The sequence below is a fragment of the Nicotiana tomentosiformis genome, chromosome 2 (genome assembly GCF_000390325.3).
Source record: "Nicotiana tomentosiformis chromosome 2, ASM39032v3, whole genome shotgun sequence".
Classification (NCBI taxonomy): Eukaryota; Viridiplantae; Streptophyta; class Magnoliopsida; order Solanales; family Solanaceae; genus Nicotiana; species Nicotiana tomentosiformis.
Window position 1 is genome coordinate 64,300,216 of NC_090813.1, and position 18,899 is coordinate 64,319,114.

Here is an 18,899-nt window from a genome sequence, read left to right on the forward strand (position 1 = left end):
CCACGCGGTGCAGTCCGAGCACATGCGAGAGCTGCGTCAGAGGAGCCCCCAGCAGCTCCAGCTTGAGGGCCAGCACCGGAGATCCCTATTGCTACTCCAGCCCTCCAGGAGACTTTAGCTCAGTTCTTAAGCATATTTAGCACTCTGGCTCATGCTGAACTATTTCCGATAGCTCCCGCTACATCTCAGGACGGGGGAGGGGCACAGACTCCCACAGCCCACATTCCTGAGCAGAGGGTCCAGGTTGATCAGGCCCCAGAGTATATTCCAATGCCTCCAGTGGATCCGGTTCAGCATGAGACCAGGGTAGTTGCGTTTGAGGCAGAGCAACTCAGACTTGAGAGGTACAAGAAGTACCACCCACTTTCTTTCAGCGGACTAGCTTCAGATGATGCTCTGGGTTTTCTTGAGGAGTGTCATCATATTCTCCACACTATAGGCATTGTGGAGATGAGTGGGGTTTCTTTTACAGCTTTCCAGCTGAGGGGAGCGGCATATCAGTGGTGGCGTGCCTATGAGCTGAGTAATCCAGACGAGGCAACCTCGCTTACTTGGACTCAATTTTTAGAGATGTTCTTGCGTGAGTATGTTCCTCAGAGCCTCAAGGATGCTTGGCACGCAGAATTTGAGCAGCTACGTCAGGGTGCTATGACTGTGTCAGAATATGTAGTCCGTTTTAGTAAGTTAGCTCGCCTTGCACCGGCTCTGTCGATACAGTCAGAGAAAGGGTTCGTCGCTTCATTGAGGGACTCCACCCCAGTATTCAGACCAGCATTGCAAGGGAGTTAGAGATGGACATCACTTATCAGCAGGCAGTGAGCATTGCTAGGAGAGTGGAAGGCATGTTTGCCCGGGACAGAGAGGAGATGGAGGCCAAGAGGTCTCGAGAGACTGGTCATTATTCAGGAGCTCGTGCACCAGCAACACTCTATGGGAGGGGTTTTGTGAGTTCGCCTATTCATTCAGCTCTTCCAGCAGCCAGTGGTGTTCCAGCTCCTCCTAGACCTTATGAGCCCTATTATGCACCGCCAGTATCCAGTATGCCTCCTACTCGATGTACTATCACCGGCCAGTCCAACACTAGCTGCCACCCTACCTCCTCAGCCAGCTCGAGGTGGAGGTCGGGGAGGTCAAGGACGCCCTGGAGCGGGAGTCTAGGCCAGGTACTATGCCCTTCCAGCCCGTTTAGAGGCCGTTGCTTCAGATTTAGTTATCACAGGTATCGTCCCTGTCTGTCATAGGGATGCATCAGTATTATTTGACCCAGACTCTATGTGCTCATATGTGTCTTCTTATTTGCTCCATATTTGGGGATATCTCGGGATTCTTTGAGTTTCCCTGTTTATATATCTACTCCCGTGGGAGATTTTCTCATTGTGGACCGCGTATATCGGTCGTGTTTGATTGCTCTTAGTGGTTTTGAGACTAGAGCCGATTTGTTATTACTCAGTATGGTAGATTTTGATATTATCTTGGGCATGGACTGGTTGTCGCCCCATTATGCTATTCTTGATAGTCATGCTAAGACCGTGATGCTGGCTATGCCAGGCTTACCGAGATTAGAGTGGAGAGGTACCTTAGAGTATACTCCCCATAGGGTCATTTTATTTCTTAAGGCTCATCGAATGGTTGAGAAGGGGTGTGATGCGTATTTGGCCTATGTGAGAGATGTCAGTATTGATACCCCTACAGTCGAGTCAGTTCCAGTAGTGAGGGACTTTCCAGATATGTTTCCAGCTGATCTTCCGGGCATGCCGCCCGACAGAGATATTGATTTTGGCATTGATTTGTTGCCGGGCACTCAGCCCATTTCTCTTCCTCCCTACCGTATGACTCCTCCTGAGTCGAAGGAGTTGAAAGAGCAGTTGCAGGAGTTGCTTGATAAGGGTTTCATCAGGCCCAGTGTATCACTTTGGGGTGCTCCGGTCTTATTTGTGAAGAAGAAGGATGGTTCTATGCGTATGTGTATTGATTATCGGCAGCTGAACAATGTTACAGTGAAGAACAGGTATCCATTGCCTCGTATTAATGACTTATTTGATCAGTTACAAGGTTCCAGAGTGTTTTCCAAGATTGACTTACGTTCAAGTTATCATCAATTGAAGATTCGGGAGTCGGATATCCCGAAGACTGCTTTCAGGACTAGATATGGTCACTATGAGTTTCTTGTCATGTCATTTGGGCTGACAAATGCCCCAGCAGCCTTTATGCATTTGATGCACAGTGTGTTTCGGCCTTATCTTGATTCCTTTGTCATTGTGTTTATTGATGACATCCTGGTATATTTCCTGTCTCGGGAAGATCATGAGCAGCACCTGAGGACCGTGCTACAGACTTTGAGGGAGAAGAAATTGTATGCAAAATTTTCTAAGTGTGAATTCTGGCTTGATTCAGTGGCATTCTTGGGCCACATAGTGTCTTGTGATGGGATCAAGGTAGATCCGAAGAAGGTGGAGGCAGTTCAGAGTTGGCCTAGACCGTCATCAGCTAAGGAGATCCGTGGTTTCCTTGGTTTGGTAGGGTATTACCGTCGCTTTGTGGAGGGATTTTTATCTATTGCGGCACCTATGACCAGATTGACCCAGAAGGGTGCTCCGTTCAGGTGGACCGAGAAGTGTGAGGAGAGCTTTTATAAGCTCAAGACAACTTTGACTACAACTCCAATATTAGTATTGCCTACAGGTTCAGGGTCCTACACTGTCTATTATGATGCCTCGAGGATTAGCCTTGGAGCGGTATTGATGTAGGACGGTAGGGTGATTGCCTAGGCGTCTAGACAGTTGAAGGTGCATGAGAAGAATTATCCGGTTCATGATCTCGAGTTAGCAACTATTGTTCACCCCCTGAAGATCTGGCATCATTATTTGTACGGTGTTCCCTGTGAGATTTACACTGATCACCGGAGTTTGCAGCACTTGTTCAGGCAGAAGGACCTTAATTTGCGTCAGCGGAGGTGGTTGGAGCTACTTAAAGACTATGATACCACTATATTATACCACCCGGGGAAGGCTAATGTAGTGGCCGACGCCTTGAGTCGCCGGGCAGAGAGTTTGGGGAGTTTGGCATATCTTCCGGCAGCTGAGAGGCCCCTGGCCTTGGATGTTCAGGCCTTAGCCAGTCAGTTCGTGAGATTGGATATTTCAGAGCATAGCCGGGTATTAGCTTGTGTGGTTGCTCGGTCTTCTCCTTATGACCATATCATGGAGCGCCCGTATGATGATCCTCATCTTCTAGTTCTTCAGGACAGGGTTCGGTGAGGTGATTCCAGAGATGTGACTATTGGTGATGACGATGTGATGAGGATGCAGGGCCGGATCTGTGTGCCCAATGTAGATGGGCTTCGGGAGTTGATTCTCGAGAAGGCCCACAGCTCACGGTACTCCATTCATCCCGGTGCCGCAAAGATGAACTAGGATTTGAGACAATACTACTGGTGGAGGAGGATGAAGAAGGATATAGTTGGGTTTGTGGCCAAGTATCTCAACTGTGAGCATGTGAAATATGAGAACCAGAGGCCGGGTGGATAACTTCAGAGGTTAGAGATCCCAGAGTGGAAGTGGGAGCGGATCACCATGGACTTTGTTGTTGGACTTCCACGGACTTTGAGAAAGTTCGATGCTATTTGGGTAATCGTGGATCGGCTGACCAAGTCAGCTCATTTTATTCCAGTGTTAACCACTTATTCTTCTGAGAGGTTGGCTGAGGTTTATATTAGAGAGATTGTCCGCCTTCATGGTATTCCTGTATCCATCATTTCAAATAGAGGTACACAGTTCACATCACGGTTTTGGAGAGTCGTACAGTAGGAGTTGGGTACTAGGGTGGAGCTGAGCACATCCTTTCACCCTCAGACGGACGGGCAATCCGAGCGCACGATTCAGATTCTTGAGGATATGCTTCGTGCCTGTGTGATGGAGTTCAGAGGGTCATGGGACCAATACTTGACACTTGCAGAGTTTGCCTACAACAACAGTTACCAGTCCAGTATTTATATGGCACCGTATGAGGCTTTATATGGTAAGCGGTGCCGGTCCCTAGTGGGATGGTTTGAGCCGGGCGAGGCCCGATTTTTCGGTACATATTTGGTCCAGGATGCCATGGATAAGGTGAAGGTAATTCAGGAGAGACTTCGCAAAGCCCAGTCCAGGCAGAAGAGTTATGCAGACCGTAAGGTTTGTGATTTGGCATTTATGGTTGGTGAGCGGGTCTTGCTTCGGGTATCGCCTATGGAGGGCGTCATGAGGTTCGGGATGAAGGGAAAGCTGAGCCCGAGGTTCATTGGTCCTTTTGAGACATTGCGGCGAGTTGGGGAGGTTGCTTATAAGCTTGACTTACCTCCCAGTCTAGCAGGAGTTCACCCGGTATTCCATGTGTCTATGCTCCGGAAGTATCACGGTGATCCGACTCATGTATTGGATTTCAGCTCAGTCCAGTTGGACAAAGATCTATCTTATGTTGAGGAGCCAGTAGCCATTTTGGACAGGCAGGTTAGAAAGCTCAGGTCAAAGAATATTGCTTCAGTAAAGGTCCAGTGGAGAGGTCACCCGGTCGAGGAGGCGACTTGGGAGACCGAGCAGGATATGCGCAGTTAGTACCCTCATCTTTTCACAGTTTCAGGTATGTCTTTATACTCGTTCGAGGACGAACGATTGTTTTAACATGGGGAGGATGTAACCACCCGGCCGGTCATTTTGAGAATAAGATCCCCAATCCCCTAATATCTGCTTTCCCCATATTTGTTTCTACTTTTGGGACTCGCTGGAGTGATTGGTTATGGAATTCAAAGAGTTTTAGGACACTTAGTCCCTAGTTATTAGTTTAAGCCTTAAAATTTGGACCGTAGTCGGAACTGTATGAAGACGAATCTGGAATGGAATTTCGTCGATTCCGTTAGCTCCATCGAGTGATTTTGGGGTTAGGAGCGTGTCCGGAATATGTTTTGGAGGCCTGTAGTAGATTTAGGCTTGAATTGGCAAAATTAGTTTTTCGGCGATTTCGGCCGATAGTGGAAATATTGATATCGAGCTCGGAATGGAATTCTGAAAGTGGCTGTAGGTTCGTAATGTCATTTGTGACCTGCGTGTTAAATTTGAGGTCATTCGGACTAGACTTGATGTGGTTCGGCGTCGTTTGTAGAATTTGGAAAATTTTAAATTCTTAGGCTTGAATCCGTACTTAAGTCATGATTTTGGTGTTGTTCGATGTGGTTTGAAGGCACAGCTAAGTTCATATGGTGTTTTAGGATTGGTTGGTATGTTTGGTTGAGGTCCCGAGGGCCTCGGGTGTGTTTCAGATGCTTAACGAAATGAATTTGGACTTAGGAAAAATCTGGTACTTTTGTTGGTTCTGCTATAATCGCAACTGCGCAAGGTTGCCCGCAAGTGCGACCCCGTAGGTGCGAGAACATTGGCGCATAAGCGGAGTTGGGTGGATTGGTCAGGGGTCGCAGGTGCGTGGGAAAATGCTGCATCTGCGATGCCCGCAAATGCGCAAGACTGTTCGCAAGTGCGCAAGTTACGCAGAAGCGGAAAGGATTTTCGTAGGCACGCACGCGCAGGTGCGGCCCTTTCATCGCAGGTGCAAAGGCAGATGGGAGCAAGTGAATTGCGCAGATGCACACTTTTTCCACACAAACGCACCCGCAGGTGCGAGCCCAGGTTCTGCATGTGCGGAAATACCTGGGCAGTGGTTAAAACCGAAGGGCTTCGTGATTGTTTGTCATTTTTGACTTTGCAAACTTGTTTTTGGGCAATTTTTGAGGGCATTTTCGAGGCATTTCTTGAGGTAAGTCCCTTGAGCTTATTTTTGATCAATAATATTGCCTTGCCATGTAATTTTTCTACCTAGTTAGTGTGTATTTAAGGTGGAAATTGGAAGTTGGAGGCTAGGGATTTGGAAGTTTGATTTGTGGATTTGGAGGACCATTTGGTGTCGGATTATTGTAAATTTGATATGGATAGACTCGTGAGAGAATGGGTGTTCAAACTTTGTAATTTTTACCTGATTCTGAGATGTGGTCCCGGGGAGACTTTTTGGGCATTTTTCCTAATTTCACGCTTTAGCTTCGAATTAATTAGTTAAATTAGTTACTTGTAGTTATATTTACATTATGCAATTCATTTGAATAGATTCGGGCCATTTGGAGTCGGATACTCGTGGCAAGAACGTGATATCGAGTTGATTTGAGCGGTTCGAGGTAAGTGGCTTGCCTAACCTTGTATTGGAAACTTTCCCCTTAGGATATTTTGGTATTATTTGGTGTGTGGGTGCCGTGTACGTGAGGTGACGAGTACGTACACGGGCTGTTATTGCAAAAATTTCATTTTTCCTTTTTAAATCATAAATTGTTTCTCTTATTAAATTGCACTAATATGTTTAATTGTTTAGTTTAGACTAGAAAAGCATGCTTACGTGTTTTAACTGTCTATTTGACATTATGTGCGCCATGGTTAGTTAAATCCCTATTTTGCTTATCTGTGATTAGTGTAAACTGTATAATTCGAGGCCATACCTGTTATTTTATCTTGCATTGCATATTTAAATTGGGACTACGGACGTATTTCGGGAGATCCTTCCCCCCCCCCAACCAGCACTGCATATTTACTTTGGGACTACGGACGTATTTCGGAAAATTCCCCAGCACTGCATATTTACTTTGGGACTACGAACGTATTTCGGGAGATCCCCTAGCACTGCATATTTACTTTGGGACTACAGACGTATTCCGGGAGATCCCCCTGTACTGCATATTCATTCGGAACTACGGGACGGTATCCTGGGAGATTCCCATTGTGTTTACTTTGTTCTGAGCCGAGGGCTTCCTTAACTATTAAATTTTCGAGAATTTCTTTAACTGTGTTACCATAAATTTTACTTATATCTTTTACTGTTTAATTTATTATATTTACTTCGGTAGGGCCTTGACCTGACCTCATCACTACTCGACCGAGGTTAGGTTTGGAACTTACTGGGTACCATTGTGGTATACTCATGCCCTTTCCTGCACATATTTTCGTGTGCAGTTCCAGGTACGAGCTATCAGCCTTGGGTTTAGTGCGTGTTGCTGATTCTAGGAGACTTCAAGGTACTTCTGCTTGCGTCCGCAGATCTTCGGAGTCCCCTTCTACTCCCTCGCCTAGAGACTTTCTTTATTATCTTCAGACTTTTGTATAGAGCTACATAGATTATAGCAGCTTGTCACTTAGTGATATTCCGGGTCTTGGGAAATTATTTTGTATATGCCGAGTGGTACTACTTTTGGCTATTCACAATATGTTGTTTATGTTGAATATGTTGTGTTTTCTTTACATTTTTCATAATATTAGGATTACCTAGTCGTAAAGACTAGGTGCCATCACGACACCTTGCAGAGGGTTAATTTGGGTTGTGACAACTTCGAACTCGTTCGAAGTGTCAGTCCCCGAGTGGGGTGGCCGTGGCCTATAAAATCGAGGATTTCCTTTTTAATGTCTTACGATTTTGAGGTTTAGTAATTCGATCATGTCGATTTTTTGGACGGCAGTCCCTGAGTATAGGGTAAATTGTTTGAACTTCAGTTGTGATCAGCATTTAAGCCAGTTTTCACAATAGATGATAAGTATGAAATTGTAAAGTATAAATTTCTCTACAGCATGGAACATCTGGTAATGAAAAATACTTCTTTCAATAGATTATATATGCGTACTTGTGTTTCCATTAGGTCTTGAGTAATCTACATGGACACGGTTCATCTGACCATTTGGTCTTTTACCTATCGAGACCCTGTCGACACGAAGTATTTTTCTTGTAACTTTCCGCGGGTGATGCCCCACAGTATTCGACGTTGATTGTAAAGGAGCCTCGGATACTGTTGAATTGCTCTAAGTTAGCACGAATAATGGTTGCCTCGTTAAAAACTTCGCCGGAAAAACCCATTTGGGACAAAAACCGGTCTAAGGGAAAAAGAGTACAACGCGTGCTTTCAGACCTAGGGACTTTGTGTTTGAAGAATCCTTTGGTGTCTTCGATTAAACACCCGCAAATGGTTAGTACAAAATATAAATGAAAATGGAGAAGGTCGTACCTTAGCAGTAATATCGTTTGAGGAGTGATATGTTCCAATTGTTTGGTAATTGTTCGTTGTTCGTGTTAAGTTTGTAGGATCCCTTTCCGATAATATCGAGGACCTGATACGGTCCCTCCCAGTTCGAGCCAAGTTTTCCTTTGTTTGGGTCTCGAGTATTGAGGGTGACCTTCCTAGAACCAAGTCCCCGATTTTAAAGTGTTAAATATTGGCTCTTCGATTGTAGTACCTTTTGATTCGTTGTTTCTATGCGGCTGTTCGAACGAGGGCGGCTTCCCGTTTTTCATCTACCAATTCGAGGCCTGTATTCATAGCCTCGTGATTTGACTCTTTCGTTGCGTATCAAAACCTGACGCTAGGTTCCCTGACTTCAACCGGGATCAGAGCTTCGGCGCCATATACTAAAGAGAACGGTGTTGCCCCCGTACTGGATTTTGACGTTATTCGATACGCCCAAAGGACTTCGGGCAATATTTCTCTCCATTTTCCCTTAGCACCATTCAATCTTTTCTTTTGATTTTGAATGATGGTCTTGTTTGTCGATTCAGCCTGTCCGTTCCCACTAGGATGATATGGCATCGACAAGATCCTTTTTATTTTGTGATCTTCGAGAAACTTTGTCACCTTGATGTCGACAAATTTCTTTCCATTGTCGCATACGATCTCGGCAGGCATCCCGAATCAGCATATAATGTGGTCCCAGATGAAGTTTATGACTTCTTTCTCTTTAATTTTCTCGAAAGCCTGTGCTTCAACCCACTTAGAGAAATAGCCAATCATAAACAATATAAATTTAGCTTTACCTGGGGCCGATGGTAGAGGGCCGACGATATCCATTCCCCATTTCATGAATGGCCATGGGGATAAGACTGAGTGGAGTTGCTCCCCGAGTTGGTGAATCATCGGCACATACCTTTGATATTTATCGCACTTTCGAACAAACCCTTTTGTATACTTTTCTATATCGGCCCAATAGTATCCTACTCTGATGACTTTGTGAACTAATGATTCGGCACCGGAATAATTTCCGCATGTTCCCTCATGGATTACTCGTAGGACGTAGTCGGTATCTCCTGCCCCCAAACATATTGCCAATGGTTCATCGAACATCCTTCTATATAGTGTTCCATCTTTGGCCAATGTGAATCGTGCGGCCTTCGTACGTAGAGTCCTCGATTCCTTAGGATCCAATGGAAGCTTCCCGTTCTTTAGGTACTCGATATATTTGTTCCTCCAATACCTGGTCAGACTTGTGGAATTGATTTCGGCGTGGCCTTCTTCGATTACTGACCTTGAAAGTTGTATGATAGTCCCCGAGCTAATCTCGTTGTCTTCGACTGATGACCCCAAATTTGCAAAGGCATCAGCCTCACTGTTTTGTTCTCGAGGCATATGCTGTAGGGTCCATTCTTTAAACCGATGTAGAGTCACCTGTAGTTTGTCCAAGTACCTCTACATTCGATCTTCTCGAACCTCGAAGGTTTTGTTGACTTGGGTTACCACAGGCAGGGATTCATATTTGCCCTCGATGACCTCTGCTCCCAAACCTTTAGCTAGCTCGAGACCTGCAATCATGGCCTCATACTCGGCCTCATTGTTAGTTAACTTGGAAATTTTGATAGCTTGTCTAATTGTATTACCTGTGGGTGGCTTTAAAACGATGCCTAGCCAGGACCCCTTCACGTTCGAAGCGCCGTCTGTGAAGAGGGTCCACACCCCCGATGATGTACCCGACTTTAATAATAGTTCCTTTTCGACGTCGGGTACGAGGGCTGGCGTAAATTCGGCCACGAAATCCGCTAAGATTTGAGACTTGATGGCCGTTCGGGGTCGATACTCAATATCGTACCCATTGATATCGACAGCCCATTTGGCTAATCGGCCCGAAAGTTCGGGCTTATGCAAAATATTGCGAAGGGGATAAGTAGTCACCACACAGATCGGGTGACACTGAAAATATAGTTTTAATTTCCTAGAGGCGCTTATTAGGGCAAGCACTAATTTTTCTAAGTATGGGTACCGGGTCTCAGCCTCACCTAAAGTTCGACTAACATAATAAACAAGAAATTACGTACCTTGCTCATCTTGAACTAGGATCTTACTTACCGCGATCTCTGAGACTGCTAAGTACAAGTAAAGTTGCTCATCCGTTTTCGGAGTATAAAGCAGTGGCGGGCTCCAGAGGTACCGCTTTATTCCTTCCAATGCTTGTTGGCATTCCGGGGTCCGTGCAAAATTGTTCTTCTTTTTGAGCAGTGAGAATAAATTGTGACTTCTATCTAAAGACCTCGATATGAATCAGCCTAGGGTGGCTATGCGCCCTATTAATCTTTGTACGGCCTTAACATTGTCCACGACTGTGATGTCTTCGATTGCCTTGATCTTATCGGGTTTGATTTTGATCCCCCGATTTGATACCATAAAGCCGAGGAACTTGCCCGAGCCGACCCTGAATGCACATTTCTCCGGGTTGAGTTTCATGTAGTATTTACTTAGTATATCGAAAGTTTCCTGCAAATGTATCAAATGGTCCTCTGCTCGCAGGTACTTAACTAGCATATCGTCAATATAAACCTCCATTGATTTACCTATTTGTTCTTCGAACATTCGATTTACTAAGCGTTGATAAGTGGCACCAGCATTTTTTTAGTCCAAACGGCATTATGTTATAACAATAAGTGCCATATTTAGTGATGAACGATGTCTTTCCTGATCCTCCGGGTTCATTTGTATTTGATTGTACCTGGAGTAGGCATCGAGAAAACTAAGGATCTCGAGGCCGGCCGTTGCATCGATCATGCGATCGATATTCGGAAGAGCAAAAGAGTCTTTAGGACATGCTTTGTTTAAATCTTTATAGTCTACACACATTCTAAGTTTATTTCCCTTTTTAGGGACTATGACCATGTTTGCTAACCATTCGGGATATTTTACTTCCCGAATGGATCCTATTTTGAAAAGTTTGTCTACCTCGTCCTTGATGAATGCATGTTTTACCTCGGACTGAGGCCTTCTCTTTTGTTTTACCGGGCGAAACTTCGGATCCAAGCTCAGTCGATGTATGGTGATCTCCGACGGGATCCCTGTCCATATCTAGGTGGGACCAAGTAGAAAAATCCATATTATTGATAAGAAATTTAATAAGTTTTTCCCTGAGCTCAGGGGTTAACCCCATACCCAGGTATACCTTTCGATCGGGTAGATGCTCGATCAGTATGACTTGCTCCAATAGTCATCGTCCTCGTCCGTTCCTTGCTTCTCCAACTGAGCCGAGGCTGGTGGCTGTGGTTGCTATTTAGCTTCTTGTTTTCCTTTGGACTCTGATCCCTTTGTTGACAAAAGCGTCGATACCGGTATTACTTCGTCGACCGCGAACATCTCTTTAGCAGCATGTTGTTTCCCATACACCGTTTTTACTCCATCCGGTGTTGGGAACTTCAACATTTGGTGAAGGGTTGAGAGGACCGCCCTCATGTTGTGAATCCAGGGTCTTCCGAGCAGTGCATTGTATCTCATATCACCCTCGATCACATGGAACTTTTTTTCTTGAATAGTTCCGGCTACATTTATTGGTAGGATGATTTCACCTTTAGTTGTTTCACTAGCCATGTTGAAGCCATTGAGAATCTAAGCTGCGGGTACGATTTGATCTTGTAGGCCGAGCTGCTCCACGGCCCTCGATCGAATAATATTGCCCGAGCTTCCTGGATCAATTAAAACACGTTTAACCTGAATTTTATTCATAAGGATAGAGATTACCAAAGCATCATTGTGGGATTGTGAGATTCCTTCTGCTTCCTCATCATTGAATGATAAAGTTCCTTCTGGCACATAGTCTCGAGTTCGTTTTTCCCTGGTGATTGATAATTTAGTGCGTTTGAACACGGGCCCTTGTAGAATATCGACCCCACCAAAGATCATGTGAATCACGTGTTGTCATGTGCTATAGTATAATATAAGGATCCGCACGGCCAACTCACGTGTTGCACGGCTAACTCACGTTCTATAGTATAATATAAGGATCCGCACAACCTACTCACATGCTATAGTATAATATAAGGATCCGCAAGGACAACTCATGTGTTGTATGGCCAACTCACGTGCTATAGTATAATATCTCACAATCAAGGCCTCGGACTTACTCAGTCATAAAGCTCTCCAGTCTCCCGGGCTCTCCACAATCATAAAATCAGCCCAAACAACAATGATATGATATATCAATAATAAACAATAGAGACTGAGATAAAATAAACAAGTAAACTATGATTGAGTACAAAACAACAATTAAGCAGATAGTTCAATATGTACACGACCTCTGTGGTTCCCAACAGTACCAACATATAGCCTAAACTTGGTTTCTAACATGGTTTATAGTCAAATTTCCACAACACATAGAGAGCACATAGCTATCAACAAGTCATTCAACTTTACAGTTTCCACGGGACAGACCAAGTCACAATCCTCTCGGTGCACACCCACACGCTCGTTACCTAGCATGTGCGTCACCTCCAAAATAATCACATGACATAAAAATCCGGGGTTTCGTACCCTCAGGACCAGATTTAAAACTGTTACTTACTTTAGAGTGTGAAATTCTTTACTCTGCTATGCCCTTGCCTTGCAAATCGGCCTCCGAATGCTTCAAATTTAGTCACAATTAATTCGTTTCAGTCAATAAAATTCATTAGAATTAATTCCATAAGAAAATGCTAATTTTTCATAAAAATCCGAGATTTAGCTAAAAAAAATCGGCCGTGGGTCCCACGTCTCGGAACCCGATAAAAGTTATAAAATCCGATAATCCATTCAATTACAAGTTCAACCATACTAATTTCACTCAAATCCGACTCCGAATCGGTATTCAAATCCCAAAAATTCGTTTTATGAAATTTCTACAATTTTTCCCAAATTTTCATCTCAAAATACTTATTATATGATGAAAATAATGATATATTCATGTATGTTAACCAAATCTGAGTTAGAATTACTTACCCTGATGAATTTTTTGAAAACCCACGAAAAATCGTCTCAAACCGAGCTCCCAAAGTCCAAAAATAAAATAATCATTGTGTAATCATGAAACAATATATTATTTGATGAAAAAATATATTATTTGATAATATTTACGTACCTTTTTAACATTGTGTAATCATTGTTATGAGGTACCATAATGGGATCCCTCCCCTAAAAGGCTTTTTTACACGCTTGATCCTTTTTTAACTATTATTTAAAAATAACATTATTTATTGTTTATTCCATAAAGAGCACTTTTTTTCATTATTAGCATATTATAAAAATTAAGCTCAAAATTTAATAAGTTAACTGACTCACTCATCACATAAGGTACTTTTTTGTCCATCTCCATTCTCCCTTTCCAACATTCATCCTCTTCACTCCATTTTTGAAAATCTTATGCATATTGAATGTCACCTAAATTCAAGATGTATTAATTTATACGTCTTTTATACTTTGTATATCAAGTATCACTTTAATTTAAAATATATTTTTTATGTATATAATTATTGTTTATTTATTTTTGAAGTGCCATCTTATTTTAAGATGTATTTTTAACGTATATTTCAAATATATTTTATATGTCAAGTGCCATTTTAATTCAGGATGTATTTTTTATGTATATTTTTTTGTATATTTATATGCCATCTTAATTAAATTTAAGATATATTTTTTATGTATATTTCACATGTCTAAGTGTCATCTTAATTGAAGATGTATTTTTTATGTATATTTTATATGTGTTAATTCAATATATATTTTTTATATATATATTTTATATATATTAACATATATTATTATTGAAGTAATATAGTTATGTTAAGAAAGGAAGAAAGAATGAAGAGAAAAACTTAAGAAAGATGGAACAAATTTAGAAAATATATTGGCTTCGACAGAAAACAAAATTAAGAAGATGAAGAAAAAGAAGGAAAGCTAATAGACAAAAGAGAGAAAAAATGCATGATTTTTGTATAAAGAATTATTGACTTTCCATTCAAATTTCTTATGTTTAGGGATTAATAATTAATATTCCTATTTTAATGGAACTGTGTGCTATAAATATAAATATTTTCCTGCCATAACTGTAATATTGGATTTCATGCTAAGAATTTGTTATATTTCTTTTAAACTGTGACAGTTATGTAAAGTTTCCGTCGTAAAAACCAATTAATTTCCTTGTATAAAACTTAGAAGTATTAATTAATTAATGAGTCCCATAGAAATATACTTTCTTTACATAACTTATTTTAACTTCGTTAGACAATTATTAGGAGTAGGAGATTTGACTTCCGTAAAAATCAATTAATTTCCTTGCATAAAACTTAGAAGTATTAATTAATTAATTAAAATAAGGAAATAAAAATAAATATTTTATAAATAAATTAATTAATTAAAGATACAATGTATGTGAAAATTAGGACTCGTACAAGTTAAAATAGGAAAATATTTAGTAGTCAATATTTTAGTTGATTTCAAATTCTTAAATATTAGAAAAATAATTAAATTACTATTTTTCCTAGTGTGAAATCTATTTGAAAGGGTAAAAAAAGACGAACGATATTTCGCTAAGGGTCTTCGTGCTTTTAGTATAGTATATATATATATATATATATGCAAGTCAGTCACATTATAATGGCGTTTAGAACAATTTTTTACTTTTAACATTCTAACTACTAGTAGAATATATTCTTCGAAGCAAACCATTTTAGTGTGGAAAATCAGCCCTTAAAGCTAATCCTAGCCATTATAACTAGTTGCCTATTACGCATGGGATCGGATTGGGAATAAATGATGATGCTATTTACTACTACTATTTTCTTTTAAATTTTGTTTTATTAGTACCATAAAATGTTTCTCTTCACAAAATTATGTTATCGATATTTGGTTATCTTAAATAAGTTCTCTTGTCTTAATCATATTAGCTTTGACCGATGTATAAACTTAATTGTCAACTGTATACGGTTAAAATCGAAACCATCCGGTTTTATTATTTGACCGAGACCGGGAGGTCGCATTGAAGGATGACCTCGTAACGGAACAGACTAAACCACGAGGATAAGGTACCGAGTTCAGAATCGAGGTACATGTCGAGATCGAGGCTAGTAGCGATCGAAACCAAATGAGACAGACATCGAGCAAGAACGAAAATAGCACAATAACAACAATGCGAGATATACATGACTGGTCGAGGATCGTTGCGTAAATTTCGGAACGGATCAAATCAGAAACGGTTAATTAGCTAATCACGAGATTTTCTTCTTTAATTAGAATTATACCATAAGTGGAATTCCTCTACTATTTAGGGGGGAAAGGGGATTCTAATCATCTGTAAGACACATTGTTCACAGATATAAAAGCAATATAATTCTCTTTCTCGTTTATACTATTGTTCATCAACTTATTATATTTTAATTGTTCTTGCATCAACCAGTTCGAGGGCATCCAAACTCGAGGGCTGAGTTCCATTTTAACACTGATTTTACTTTATAGTTCATTTCTATTATTAATCTTCATATTTATCAATTGGTATTAAGTGAAATCACGTATCCTTAAAATCACATAATAAGTTTAATTGTTATCTAATTTTAAGGAAAAACAGTTTGGCGCCCACCGTGGAGCCAAGGATAATAGTGATTGCTTAATATTGATTCTGATAACACACACTGTTTTACACTTGTTCTCGTAAGAATCTTTGTTTTCAGGATAACCATGTCAAACTCACAAGCAACGCCTACACATGGTGACAACAACCTCGGATTTTACGGGGAAAATGACAATATAGCCGCCCCAGGGATCGAGACGCCTCAGGCTGACCTTGAGGGAGAACCAATTGCAGATCCTGTCGATATCAGTTCACATGTCGCCCTAAATGCAAATTTGGGTGTTGATCCCGAAGGTAGCGTACGTAGGGAATTTCGATCAGGTGGTCGAGGTACGCATGGCGGAGAAGATGGCGGAGTTAGCCTCCAATTGATATTCGAAATGTTACAGGCTTAACAAGCCGCTATAGCACAACTACAAAATCAGCACCGAACACTGAGTAGGATCAAACTAGAAGTCGTCCACAAGACCGAGCCTGGGCCGAAAAGGTCGAAGCCGTTATGAAAATGCTCGAGGAGCTCACTAAACGGATTGAATCGGGAGAAAAGAAAATCGGGGCAAATGAAAAGAAAGTAGAGACATACAACTCCTGGGATGACCAAATACCGGGGGCACCGCCGATTCTAAAGGGTATGGATTCAAAGAAATTCGTACAGAAGCCTTTCCCTCCAAGTGCGGCTCCGAAACCATTCTGAAGAAATTTCGAATGCTAGAAATTCCTAAGTACAATGGGACCACCGACCCTAATGAGCATGTCACTTCTTATACATGCGTAATAAAAGGGAATGACTTGGAAGACGATGAGATTGAATCTGTTCAATTGAAGAAATTTGGAGAAACCTTGTCAAAAGGAGCAATGATATGGTACCACAATTTGCCGCCTAATTCCATCGATTCCTTCTCCATGCTTGCAGACTCCTTCGTAAAGGCACAAGTTGAAGCAATAAAGGTTACGACTAGGAAGTCGGACCTCTTCAAGGTGAAACAAAAAGACAATGAAATGTTGAGGGAATTCGTATCTCTATTCCAGTTGGAATGCATGGAACTACCACCGGTCACAGACGATTGGGATGTTCAAGCCTTAACTCAAGGTTTGAACGAACGAAGTTCGGTGGCATCACCACAGCTAAAGCAGAATTTAATTGAATATCCAGCGGTAACTTGGGCTGATGTACATAATCGGTACAAGTCAAAGATCAGTGTCGAGGATGATCAATTGGGGACCCCGTCCGGTTCCTGTTATCCAAACAGGCCCGTCGGCAGAACTCAAAGGGATATCAATAGAGTACCCCTGTCGAACAGAGATCGGTACCAACCATACAACGCAAATCATAAAAATAGCGGCCCAGGACACAATCCCATCCGAAATGATCGAAGGAACGATCGAGGATAGAGCTCTCGAGGGCTCATGAGCAAAAGTGGCTTCGATAAACATGTAGATCCCACAGAAGCACCACGATTGTCAGAATACAACTTCAGCATCGACGCATCAGGTATTGTGTCAGCCATTGGGAGAATCAAAGATACTAGATGGCCTAGACCCCTACAAACCGATCCATCCCAAAGAAACCCAAATCAAGTATGTAAATACCATGGTACACATGGTCATAGAATCGAAGACTGCAGACAACTAAGGGAGGAGGTGGCCCGTCTATTCAATGAAGGTCACCTTCGAGAATTCTTGAGAGACCGAGCTAAAAACCATTTCAGAGAAAGGGATGCAAATATGAAAAATCCGTGTGGATCCAAATATTTATATTATGGCACGTGAGTTGTCCCTGCAGCACGTGAGTTGTCCGTGTAGATTATAGTGCTTGGGCTGTAGGAGCCCCTCCAGAGTCTGTACACCCCCAGTGAGCGCAGGTACCCATTGAGTGTGAGTGCTGAGGGCTGGGAGCCCAGTGAGTGATTGTTGTCCTGAGAGGCTGTACTTGTTTTTCATTTGTTGATGCACTTAGTTGTTATCTGTTATTGTTGTGAAATTCCTGAAGAATTCTATATCTGATTTCATGAACTTGAACTGTATAAAATTGATTTGACTTAAACTGCTGGATTTGAGAGCATGTCTATTCTTTGCTGGAATTACTGAAAATGAACTATAACTGTGTAGCTCGTCACTATCTTTAATTCTTTATTTATTATTGTTACTTGCTGAGTTGGTTGTACTCATACTACACCTTGCACTTCGTGTGCAGTTTCAGGTGCTCCCGGACATAGCGGGTGTTGATTCTCTCGCACAGTTGACTTTTTCGGAGATTCAGAGGTAGTTGTCATGTTTCGCAGATCTTGTCTCTCCTTCCCTATCTCCTTGTTTACTGTATTTGGTATCAGACTATTTTAGACCATATTTTTTCAGACTTGTATTCATATTAGATGCTCATGTACTCAGTGACACCAGTTTATAGGAGTATTTATAATTGTACTTGTGAGATTTCTTCCGCTAAATTAAATCATTATGTATTCGAATTTAAAAGAGATGTGGTTTATTGAAGTTGTCGGCTTGCCCAATATTGAGATGGGTGCCATCACGACGTGTGAGATTTTGGGTCGTGACACATAGATATTAAAAAGTTTGAAGGAATTATGCTATTTATGAAAAGAGATTTAATTCACCTTCTGCATAGTGATGTATCTATAGTTAAAAACAAAGAGTAGAATAAAATTATTTTTTTAAAAAAGACTCAAGAAGTTTGCCCTAAAAAGAGATGAATGTAAACAATTCGTGGGCGATACAAATTGTATCCAATTATGATATTTACACATACGAGTTTTAGTTTACTTAACATTGGAAACAAATGTCTTAATAGTCTAAGCAACCTCATAATTTGGCACTTAGCGGAAATAATTTTTCTCCATTAAATAATTTTACCGAAAAGTCCTTAGTCATCCCAGTTTGAAATAATAAAACACATAATGTATCTTAATTGTATAGATTAACTTTTATATTCCAATGAAGGCTTGATATATCCGAATATATACTATATTAAAAGCACGTAGACCTTTAGCGAAATGACGTTCGTCTATTTTACTCTTTAAAATTAGCTTTCACGTTGGACAAAACAGTAATTTAAATTATTTTTTTAAATTATAGGAATAGTCATTTAATTATTTCGATATATTTAGAAATACTCTCTTAGTTATTTCCCTAATTCTTCATATAAACTCTATCTAGGTTTAGGGTATTAAATCCAAGTACTTCACGAGTATCTTTTTATATTTGGTT